At 41.6% G+C, this 12,692-nt stretch overlaps 1 protein-coding gene and 1 non-coding gene across 2 annotated transcripts in view; one reads left to right on the forward strand and one right to left on the reverse strand.

Annotated features, from left to right (window-relative positions):
- Positions 1-12,692, forward strand: part of LOC102475023 (thyroid adenoma-associated protein) — a 231,804-nt gene that overhangs the window by 78,686 nt on the left and 140,426 nt on the right. The gene's annotated exons all lie outside the window — the stretch shown is intronic.
- LOC114009910 (U6 spliceosomal RNA) lies at positions 3,851-3,957 on the reverse strand. Its single transcript, XR_003551302.1, has one exon. It is a non-coding gene; the product is annotated as a U6 spliceosomal RNA (small nuclear RNA).

Genomic DNA, 12,692 nt, shown 5'->3' on the forward strand with positions numbered 1-12,692 from the left:
CTTTATACTTCCTTTGGCCTTGTTTGCTGAAAAGACAACATTGGGAATGTTACAGCAGCTTTCAGGAATGCTGTACCCTTCTCCCCAGCAGAGAGCCTTCTCTACCCTCTATGGATTTCTACTCTGACTGGCTCTTCCAGCCACAGTGGGCACAGAACTGAAAAGTCAAAGGACCAAGGAGGAGTCTTGGAAATGTCATAAAATCTTTCCTGTAGTGACACTTTTAGGAGTTCTTTTTCTCTAATTTCTATCAATGAAAAATTCCACACAGTCAGCCTGTCCCAAAATGAGTATGTGAATTTTTTTTAAAGATTTAATTTTATTTATCATTGTTATTATTATATTTAATTTGTTTACGGAGCACATGCACTCACCAGAGACAGACAGAGACAAAGAGAGAGGGAAAGTGAAAAAAGCAAGCCACCAGGTCCTGAACTTGAACTTGATTCCAGGTAGGAATCCAGTGCCTTAACCATCACATAACTCCTAGCCCTGATATGTGAATTTTTTTTAAGATTTTTTTTTTTTTAATAGGGTGCATGTACTCACCAGAGAGAGAGAGAAAGTGAGAAATTATCCCCCAAGGGGAAGGGCTATGCTACAATCCCATCTCCATTCTCCTTTTGGGATTTTGTGCATGCAAGCATGCACACATGTCCGGTGCATTTTCCAAGCTGCTGGGTCTGGGACTCAAACCACAGAATCAGTCATGTAGGATAAAGCACCTTAACCAACATGCCAGTTTTTGGCCCAGATTGTGAATTTTTATATTGAGTGTGATGTTAGGGACTACATGATAGATAGAATATTTTATTATTTTATTTTTTTATTAATTTTTTATTCTAAAATCAGTGTACTCTTCCTTTGTGATAATAGGACAGTTCTGTATCTTGATTGTGTAGTGATTACACAAATCCACATGTGGAATAAAATCGCTCTTTCTCAAACATACAGCATGAATGTACTTTAAAAAGGGTGAAAACTAGATAAGGTATGTGGCCTAGTTAACAGTGAGATAACCGGACCAGCAGATGGCATAATGGTTATTTCACTAAACTCCCACATAGTTGACCGCAATTTGAGTCCTGGACCCAATGGCTTAAAATTCATGCCAGGCAAGTGCTCATGCATGTCCAAAATCCTGAGACGAGAATGAAGGAGAAGGAATTACAGCGTAGCCATCCCCCGTGCCATGCCAGGGAGGGTGATTTCTTGCTTTCTGTCTCTCTGTCTCTTTGGCAAGCACACTCACCCTGTAGCAAAAAATCTCTCAAAACAAAACAAAACAGCGATACACCTATGGCGGTTTTCTGGTTTTGATTTAAGGCTACAGTTAGATAAGGTGTCACCAGCGGGGGAAGCGAATGAAGGGTACACTGACCCGGCTCTTGGTGTAGTTTGTTATGAGTCTATAATTATTACAAAATAAAAAGATTAAAAAGTAATGCATTTCAGGGCTGGCAGGTAGTATGGGATTAAAGTGCTGGGTTCCCACATGGCTGTCCAGGTTTGAGTCCTGGACCTGGTGGTTCACTTTCTCTCTCTCTTTCTCTTTCTCTGTGTCTCTCTCTGGTGAGCATGTGTGCCCTGTAGCAAATTAAAATAATAACAATGAATTAAAATAAAATGATTCTTTTTTTAAAAAAGTAATGCATTTTTACTGTAACACTTTCTAGATTACAAAAATACACAACATTGAATATAAAAAGAAAATCTCACCCCTACTTTTAATAATTTGGCATTAGTAAAAATGAGGTCAGAGTATTTTTGCCGCTTCCTTTTTTCACCTAACAGAATGATTCGATGATAGTTCTTGTTCTGTTCATATCAATCTGCATTTCCTTTTTGGCTGTATGTGACAGAGTATTTGTAGGAACATCCCATTATCTTGTCTCCTGGTCCTGTGTTGATGTTGTGCCTTATTACTGCATCACCATCTGGTCCCCTGTGTTTTCCATTTTGGTGGCATCTGCCAGACTCCAAGGTTGCTGCCTTGTCCCAAGTGCATGGACCTCCACGTGTATAGAGTGTGTTATATAGGCAACACAGCCCTGCTGGTTACCCTCCAGAAGAGGTATAGCCATTTACACTCTTACCCTTACCTGTGAGGAATGTGTGTCTTTTTTCTTACCCATTATAAAATGGATCTTAGCCCCATTCCTTAATACATTTTCTGGCAAATTCATGGGTTTAAAAAAAAATTATTATTTTATTGCACTTCTTTAAACATTGATGAAATTAAACATCTTCTCATATGTTTTTTGGTATTTCATCTGTGAATTGTTTGTTTATAATCTTTACTAAATATTTGCAGTTCCCAAAGTGTGTGCCAGGGCATGGGATATTTTAGATTTTTGAGAGAAGCCCGATCTGTCAGACATTATGTGAACTACTAGCTTGAAGTAATTTATAGTTGTCAACATCAGCTCATTCTACATTCCGTTCAGTGATTCTTTATCTTTGCAGAGTTGAGTATTTGGTAGTTGCTGTGATGAAAAGCAAGTGCCTTGAAACGATCCATGTGGGATAGGCATGAGAATGGTAGAGTCCAGTAATCCCTAGGCTTGGGAAGTTATGAAGTATCCAACAGGCGCATACTTCCCATTAGTTAGCTACTGTGGCTATTTAAGAATGGAGCAAAAATAATTTTCTTTTAACTTATGTGTATTATTTTTTCTAATGGCCACTAAGTTGTTATTGGGTTGTTTGGCCCTAACTACTTAATAAATGGAACTATTAGGTATTTCCTTTAGCCCAGGACACCACGGAGAAATTATTAAGGTACTGAAAGTACTGTGAATTAAGAAAGTTTGGGAATCCCTGCCATATTTCATTTAATTAGTTTCATTTTTATTATTGATTTACAGGAGCTTTCTTCCTTATGAGAATTAGCAAATATTTTACTCTTGGTTTGCCTTTGTGGTAGTTTTTGCTGCACAAAAGTTTTTGGTTTTTATGTTGACTTTTTTTTTTTTTTTTTTAAGGTGCTTGCCATAGGGCACATGTGCTTGTGGGAGAGAGAGACAGACAGGGAAAGTGAGAAACCATCCCCCAGGAGGAATAGCCACACCACATCCCTTCTCCTCTGTTCTCCTCTCAGGATTTTAGACATGCATGTGCACACAGGTGTATTTTTCAAGTCACCAGATCCAGGACTTGAACCATGCTGTTGGTCATATGGGATCCAACTGGCTTAACCACTATGCCACCAACTAGCCTGACTTCTTGTTCCTTCTTTTTTTCCCACTAATTGCTACTTCATTGACATTCTATAAATTTTGGTGTGTTGTGTCTTCTTTTTCATTAATCTGAAAGTATTTTCTAATTTCTGTTTTAATCTTTCTTATTATTTTTTATTTTATACATTTAATCACTATATCACTTTGCTTGTAAGTTGAATTTATCTAACAGGAATACACTTCTCACTAGTCCAATTGAGGATACTAAACATATTATCATGAACTGGTAATACCCCACTTCTGTGTCCCATAAATATCCTGCCTCTTGATTTTTCTTCTTAATTTCCTTCCTTTCACTCTCCCCCTCTCCCACCCTCCTTCCATATTTCTCAAGAATCTTTAACCATTTTCAGTGCTCTTATGTCCTCCAGCCTCTCAGTTTCCACCATAGAGCGCAGACAGTCAGTATATGTTAAGTGGAGACATACAGTGTCTCTCTTTCATAGCCTGGCTTGCTTCACTCAGCAGCAAATCTTCCATATTTGTCCACTTTCTATTGAATGTCAGGGCTTTTTTTTTATTATTTATTTATGGCTGAGTAGCATTCCATAGAGTATATGTGCCACACTTTTTAATCCATTCATCTGTTTGTGGACATTTAGGTTGTTCCCAAAAATATGGAACGCTTCACAAATTTGCATGTCATCCTTGCACAGGGGCCATACTAATCTTCTCTGTATCGTTCTAATTTTAGTAAATATGCTGCCGAAAGGAGCATTTAGTTCATTCTTTTAGAAGCCATTTTTACCTAAATATTATAAAACGATTTTCCTATTTTCTTCTTGCATTTCTACAATTTGTTTTTATATTTGATTCTTTTCTCCATCTGATATTTAATCTCAATACAAGACTTTAGGAAGGCATCCAAATATATTATATCCCAAAGAACTGGTTGGTTGTCTTAATACTATTTATTAAGTCAATCTTTTCACTATTGTTCAATTGTTACTTTTATCATGGACTTTATTACTGCATGCAAAGTTTCCAGTGAGGTTTTTTGTTTTGTTTTGTTTTGTTTTCCCCTGGACCCTGTATATCTCCTGTGACAGTGTTTTTCTACTTTGGCTTTCAGTTCTGTACATTTTTTTCCCCTGTACTACACTATAAACTCTTCCTATATTGATTTCATTTTTGTCATATACACATAACTTTTTTTTTACCTTCTTCTCTTCCTCTCTCCCTTTCTAAATCTTTCTTTAAACTTTGTGTTATAGAAAATTTTAAATACACAAATAATATAATGAATCCCCATGTATCCATCACTCAGCTTTAACAATTATCAATCCATGACAAACTTTGTTTCATTTACCAACCTCCCCCATCCTGTATTTTAAAATTAACTATCTTGGGACCAGCAGTTAGCATAATGGCTATGTCACTGAACTCCCATGTAGTCGACTGTGGTTTGAGTCCTGGACCGGGTGGCTTAAAGTCATGCCTGGCTCATGTGCGTGCGTGCCCAAGATCCCAAGAGGAGAATAGAGGAGAAGGGATTGCAGTGTGGCCATCCTCCCTGGGGGGTGATTTCTTGCTTTCTGTCTCTCTGTTTCTCTCTGTCTTTCTGGCAAGCACACATGCCCTATAGCAAAAAAAAGACCTCTCCAACAATAAAAAAAATAAATAACTGTCTTGACTGAACAAATTGTCTATATTCTTTTTTATTAAATTTTATTATACCAAAGAATTCCTTATTGATCTCTTTAGGGAAATTGAGTATTTGAAGATCCAGATGTACAGAATAGATCCATTATCAAGATTAATAAAGCTTCTTCTAAATAATTTAAACAAATTTATTTTATAAATGACTAATTGATAAAATTTTTAAAAATTTTATGCATAGCTCCTCAGAAATGTAAAGTTAATAACACTTAGTTAGAACAGGTATTATTATATCAGTATTTAATAAATTATAATTTCAAATTCTTGGAGCCAGCAGGTAGCGTAGTAGTTAAGAGTGCTGGACTCCCACATGGCCGACCATGGTTTGAGTCCTGGACCTGGCAGCTTGCTGTCTCTTTCTCTTGCTCTCTCTGTCCCTCTCTGGTCAAATTTAAATAAGTAAATAAATAAAGTTAAATTAAATAATTCCTATTAAATTTTTTTTTTTTTAATTTTCAAATTCTGGGACCAGCTGTTAGTGTAATGGCTATGACGCTGGACTCCCATGTAGTTGACCGCGATTCAAGTCCTGGACCCGGTAGCTTAAACTCACACCGGGCACATGTGTGTGCGTGCCCAAGATCCCTAGAGGAGAATGGAGGAGAAGGGATTGCGGTGTGGCCATCCCTCCTGGGAGGTGATTTCTCGCTTTCTGTCTCTCTCTTTCTCTCTCTGTCTGTCTGGCGAGCGTATGTGCCTCATAGCAAAATCCTCTCCAAAAAAAAAAAAAATTTGAAAAAAAATTAATTTTCAAATTCTTTTTTTGGGGGGGCGGGGGGAAAGGTTTTTGCTATAGGGCATGTGTATTTGCCAGAAAGACAGAGACAGACAGACAGAGAGAAAGTGAGAAATCACCCCCTGGGGGGATGACAACTCCTAAATCCCGTTCTCCTCCATTCTCCTCTTGGGATCTTGTTCATGCACACACACGCACCCAGTGAGAGTTTAAGCCACTGAGTCCAGGACTCAAACCACAGTCGACAACATGGGAGTCCAGTGACATAGCCATTACGCCTATTACTACTGGTACCCAAATTCTTTACATAGAAGCCTTACAGCTTTTGTTTGTATGTTGAGCTAAGAGTAACTATAGTTGACATCTTTTTTTGTTGTTGTTGTTAGAGAGAGAGATTTTTTTGATATAATGTGTGTGCACTCACCAGAGAGACAGAAAGCAAGAAATCATCACCCAGGGGTGAATGGCCACATCGCAGTTCCTTTTCCTCCATTCTCTTCTTGGGATTTTAGGCACACATGTACACACACCTGGCATAAGTTTTAAGCCGCTGGGTCTGAGACTTGAACCGTGGTCAACCATGTGGGAGTTCACTGACATAATTACGCCATCTGCTAGTCCTAAATTGGCATCATTTTCTAAACCTTACTCTTACTGAGTAGGTCAGGGCTCTGCATGATGGGACTCCTAATTGTATTGCAAAATTGGAGTATGAGACCAAGCATAATCCAAGTCAAATGTATACTCATTCTCTCATTAATACTCCCCATTTCTCCCAACTCCTTTGTGTGAAGAGAGTTTAGTAAGTGACTTTTAACATCCTCATTTCAACTATCAATGCAGGTTCCTGGCAAGGGAATTCTAGACCAGTAAATGCTGTATTTATTGAACCCCTCTTCTTGTTAGATAATGCTGCATATCCTTGGTACCTCAGGAGCTCTGAGGGAAAGCAAGACACAGCCCTTTCCTTTAAGGAACTGTACTCTAGGAAAGAAGAGTCTAGGTTGATGACCATGATGATTGGATTAAAAATATCAGATTAAATGAACTGTTGAAGCACTGGGAGGGAAAGTGGGTCTTAGTTGGTAGAAGAGCTGAGGAAGGTATTAGGGAGGTGGTAATGTAAGCTGGGCCTTACGGGCTGCATAGAATTGAGTAGACTGTGGTTGAAAGGGTAGAGTGGGGCATGGGAGGCACATCCTAGATTGGAAGGCATTCGTAAGTGGACAAGAACAGGAAATCATCCCCTGTGGCCACAGAGTAGTTCATGAAGTGGAGGAAGTAGGAACTAAAACTAGAAAGGTAGGTTGAACCCTATTTTTAGTAATTCTTTTAAAATTCTATTCATTGTTTTTATTTTATTTTATTTTATTTTATTTTTTACTTCATTTTATTTTATTCAAGTTGGCCAGAGAGAGACAGAGAAAAAGAAGGAAAGTGAGAAGGCAAGCAAGGCTCCAGGTCCAGGACTCGAACCATGGTCAGCCATTTGGGAGTCCTGCCACCTTAACCACCACATTCCTGCCAGCCCCACTAGCGAAGATTTTAGAAGGTTAAAGTGACTGAAGGATTTTGCCCCTTGGAAGTGATACCATCAGCGCTTAGCTTAAGAACATTTTCTGACAGCCATGTGTAAAATAAGTGTTGGAGGCAGAGTAGTCATTAAGTAGGTTTCGTCTTCTAGCACAGGGTCTTTCGGTTCCTGGGCTAGAACAGCGGGATGTTAATATTATAGAAGAAAGGGATGGGTTGGGGACACAGAGTGAAGTCCCAGTCAGTCCCCCACAGACTTGGGATTTGTGTATATTTCAGTCCTTAAAGATAGTCACAATCTATTTCCTGTGATTCTGTTCCCCAGGCCAGAGTCAGCTAGGAGTAATTACACTTTGTAAATAGCATCCTTTTCCTGGCAGCAGCGACACAACACAGTATGGTGTCACCTTTTTGGGAACATACGAAGACCTTCCTAAGGATGTGTGCTCATCTGATAAACAGGGTGAGGTTTGAGGGAGCAACCACTTGAAATGCTTCCTGGCCTGCCCTCCAGCATAGGATCGGGCCAGAGGGTAAATGTGGGTGGCACATACCCACCAAGCCCTTTCTTCTAGGAAGTGACTCGGTTGAGGAGCACATGTTATAATGATTACCAACAACACGTAAGTTAGAGAACTTTTCCCTGTTTCTTTCCCATCCCATCCCCCCGGACACATACACATACACATACACATACACATACACATACACATAATCTGCCTTTTAAATCATTGTTGCTGTGTCTGTTTCCCAGCAGTTATATGATTAGGCATGTTTCTGTGTATTAGAAAGTTTAGATTTCTCCCTCAGCCATCCCCCTTCTTACCCCCCTTTTCAGTCTGACTTAAAGCCATAAAACACTTCTGCCTGCCTGCCTTTCGTTCTGTTTGTATGAATTAAGTCGACAGGATAAATATTCACATTCCCAGCTACGGGCTGAAACAATGTTTGCCTGTTCTGCCCAGTGAGTCGAGAAAAAAAGGGGGCCTGACATCACCCTATACTGTACATTCCCGGCATAGATCATTTATTTAAGTCCCTGAAAAAATACAGATGTTTTACCAGCCGAAATAAAATCCTGTGTAAACACTGAGCTTGGAAAAATGTGGCACTGACTTAGCTGTGGGGGTTGGAGCAGTGTAGGAAGAGGACTAGGCAAATGGCAGCGACAGAAATTTTATACTTGGCTAAATGTGATAGGGTCAAAAGTGTTCACCTGCGGTCTGTGTGCTGCAAAAGAAAACGCAATAAAATTGGTTTAGAAGGAAATATAGTTGCAAAAATGGGTTGATGTGTCGATCTTCAGAGTTTGGTATTGTTAATGATTACAATATATTCACCCTGTTTATATCTGACCTTTGAAATGAGAATCTCTTTCTTAATGGAGTTGTCTTTCCATGGCCTGCCTAACCTTGTCCTGTTATTGCTGGATCTTGCTGGTCTCAGGAGCTCCACTGCTGTTGATTTTACAAGGGGGAAAATTGCCTGGAAGCCATGCTTGGTGAAGAGGAAAACCCATCTCAAAGCGGTGCATTCCCAAACAACCATATATCATCTTGATCTTGTCTAACAGAACTCACTATTTCAGTCCAGCAGCATAAGCCAGGCATGTTTTACTGGTGCTGCACGGGTTTTTTAAAGAACTGCTTCATGCCTCTTTGTAGGCCTGTGGCATTGATTCAGGGAGCATTGCATTCGCTCTGTAGAGTCACTTTTAAGCTGCCCAAAAGGACTCCATGCTTTGTGCAGATGCCCAGGGCTTCCCTGAGTCTCTCTCTATTTAGATTGGGAGTGGGGGCCAGATGGCAATTGCTTCTAATTTCCCAGTCTTCCCCCATATCATTTTGCAGTTTCTTGAAGACTTGCAGCACAGGGACAGGAATCCCACCCATTCCCTAGCACCCTCCTGCAGTGCATTCCCTGCTGCTCCCTCAGCTGCCGCTGTGCCACCCCTGCCCGTGCAGGACCGAGAGTCCCATCTCTTGGCAGCCCAGGCCCATAGTAGTCACAGGGATGCTGTTGTTCTGCACTTGGTTTTTTCACGTGCGCTTTCAGCCTCTTTCCGACTGGTCATAACTGTCTTAAGACAACAAAGCTTTCCTGTTTGTTTTGCTGATGACACTTCTGAATCCACCTCTAACCCTTTTCCATGGGGCCTACCATCCATCTGTCCCGTTCGTCCCGGTGTGATTATTAATAGAGCTCCCCTTGTCTCAAAAGAATTCTTGTTTTGTGCAATAAATTACCCCAACCAGAGCGGTCATCACGTGGCTGTTCCCAGCCAAACTCATTAAACCCCCTCCCTGCTTCCCAAACCTACTATGTGTCCTCTCATGATCTCTCTTGAAAGGTGTCCCTTGTTCACCAGCTGCCAGAGCTCAGGTCTCTTTCCTACCCTAACTCCCTGTCTAAAGCAGTTGCCATGTCTCCTTGGCCCCCAGAAGGTGTCTCAGATATTTCCTTTCCTCTCCGCTCCACTGCTGCTAGAGTTTAGATTGGGGGGTGTGGGGGAAAGGATCACAAAATCAGGGTTCTGCCTTTGCCAGGCAGGTAAGTGAGCAACAGCAGGTGGGCATCAACATCCCCTCTCTGTCCATCCTTTGTTTTTAAACTTTTAATATAGTGTTAGATTCAGTAAATATTTCATTTTCCTCTAGATTCTCTAAGTTAAAAAAATAATAAAATAAAAAAAGCATGAGAGCAGTGGTGAATGGCATTGACACTCCACCTTAGTGACCAGAGTGACAGGTGGTAGTGGGGTTGCTGGGGGACCAGGCCCTTGTCATCTCCAGGGTCAGCTGCTGCTGCTTCTGTTCAGTTCTGCCCAGGGGACTGTCACCCTGCAGGAAGGTAGGCCCTCATAGCTAGATCATCCGATTTTTCAGTAAAAGCTAGAAATGAAAATGATTTTGATTTGAGCTCCCCCATTTCATAAATACTGGTTGAAAAATACTTTGTGGCCCAAATTAAACATCTACAGCCACTTTGGGTTTTGAGGCTCTGACTTAGCCTCCTCGCCTCTTGTCCGAACCATTGCAGTAGCCTTTGGCATCCTACCCCTCTGCTCCAGCCGCCACACTGCCCCTGGCTTTCTTTTTCTCTGAAATGACACTCTCCCTGAAGAGACCTTCACTGGCTCCAGAACGAAGTTCACATTCTGAAATGTTAGTGGCTTTTTCAGTCTGACCCCACTTCTCTCTTCAGTTATGTCCCTGCCACCTGAGTACACCCTGGTTAACACACCAGAACCACTGGCTGTCCCCTGAGGAGTGACAGTATTTTTCATGTAGTTTATAGATTAATTTTTAGAATAATTTTAGGTTTACCAAAGAAAATTCCCATAAATTCTTCTCTTTACTGCTCCCTCCCCGTCTGCTCATTTTTTAAAAAAGAAAGATTTTTGCTTTAGGACACATGCACTTGCTAGAGAGACAGAGAGGCAAAAAGTGAGAAATCACTCCCCTCCCCCCTGAGAGAATGGCCATGCCACATCCATTCCTCTCCATTCTCAGGATTTTGAGCATGTACACACACGTGCCTAGCATGAGTTTTAAGCCGTCGGTTCTGTGATTTGAACTGTGGTCAACTGTGCAGGAGTCCAACAATATAACCATTACGCTATCCGCTAGCCCCCTTTTCTCCTACTCTTAATATTTTGCATTAGTGTGATATATTTGTTAAGAATGATGACCCAGGCCAGCAGGGGGTGTGGTAGTTAAGGACCGCCACATGGCTAACCATGGTTTGAGTCTCAGACCTAGCAGCTTGAAAATCACACAGGGCACATGTGCACAAAATCTCCAGAGGAGACTGGATGAGAAGGGATTGCGGCACGGCCATTCCCCTGGGAGATGATTTCTCATTTTCCCTCTCTCTGTCCTGTGAACACACATCCCTATGGCAAAAACCTAAAAACAGGATTGTTGAACCAACACTGATGCATTATGATGGAAGTCCGTAGTTTACATTAAGGTTCACCCTTTGTTGGCAATGACATGTAAAGTGACACTAGACTTCTGAGTTCTCCTGTGTGTTCTCCTTGGTTCTGGCAGCTTGGTTTCCCTTTGCTTGGCTCCGTACTGCCATGTATAATATGCTGTTTCCAAATTGTCCCAGAGCTGAGCCTGACCACTTTCTTAGTCCAGAAGTGCTTTTAAACGAAGATTTTAAGAAACAGGAGAAAGAGGGGTTCTCTTATCCTGTCACCTTTTTTTTTTTTTTTTTTTTTATGGAGAGGTTTTTACTATAGGGCACGTGTGCTCTCCAGAAAGACAGAGAGAGACCGAAAGCGAGAAATCACACCCCAAGGGAGATGGCCACACCACAGTCCCAGGGGGATGGCCATGCCGCAGTCCTTTCTCCTCCATTCTCCTCTCAGAATCTTGGACACGCACACACATGCACCCAGTGTGAGTTTAAGCCCCCGGGTTTGGGACTCGAACTGCAGTCGACTGCATGGGAGTCCAGCGACATAGCCATTACACTAACTGCTGGTCCCTACCCCGTCATCTTTTAAGAGCCGATGGACAAATGACCCTTCCCAAGAGCCTTGGATCACAATTCTAGGCCTTGGGCCTGGACTCCACACCAAAGGAGGGCCTCAATTTTCCTTAGCTCAACACTCTAAATGTCATGGAAGGGTACTTGTGTATTCAAATATTTTTATTAATCTTCTTAAAAATATTACCTCAAAACAGTAACCTCGTTCATATGTTTGCTCACAAACTTTTCTGTCCTCTCCCTTTCTCCTCTTCTCTTCTCTCTCTCTTTCTCTGCCCCCTTCCCTGACTTCTCTGATTCTCCCTCCTTTTGTCTCTTCTCCGTGCTTGTTTCCACCGAGGTTCTTCCGAGTGTGCCTTTCTCTCCTTCTGTCCCAGATCTCTGTGTTCCTGGTGAGTAACCAGGAGCACAATTGCTGTCTGGTTTGTGCCCAAGGTGACAAAATTGATGGACCTGTAGCCCGATTTTCATAAACCTGAGCTTCCAAGCGTTTCAAAAACAGTCTTGTTTTTGCCAAGTAAGGTGAGCAAATATAGGACTAAGTTTAAACATCCATCAGGAGTTATTTTTGAAGTGATTGCTTCTAAATGAGAAGCATTTGAAAATCTCACAGCTTTCTTTACAAGTAAATTCCAGAGGCATATGTTTTGCTGGTGTCTGCTGATTAATTATGATCCTGTGACACCATGAGAAGCCCTGGTGGTTGGTTTTGTGCAGCTGTGGAGCAAAGTAAAGCAGGGCCCAGTGACTTTGCCAGCTCTTTGAGGACAGTGGGGATTCAGGCCGAGGGAGGCATTTTTCCCTCTGGCAGTCACCATGTAAGTACAGAAACCCCAGCCAGAACCACTTCTCCAGACTGCACAACGGGTGGCTCGGGTCCCTGCGGGCGTGTGGTGAAGAGAGACATTTGATCTGTTGCTTCTGAAATAACAGATCCATTATTGGAGAAAGCATTTTCAGTTTCCACATTGGGACTCATGTGCATTCTCTTGGATGGTTACCTCTGTTTAGGGATGGGGGGGGAA

Source organism: Tupaia chinensis, unplaced genomic scaffold (genome assembly GCF_000334495.1).
Source record: "Tupaia chinensis unplaced genomic scaffold, TupChi_1.0 Scaffold000661_1, whole genome shotgun sequence".
Taxonomy (NCBI): Eukaryota; Metazoa; Chordata; class Mammalia; order Scandentia; family Tupaiidae; genus Tupaia; species Tupaia belangeri.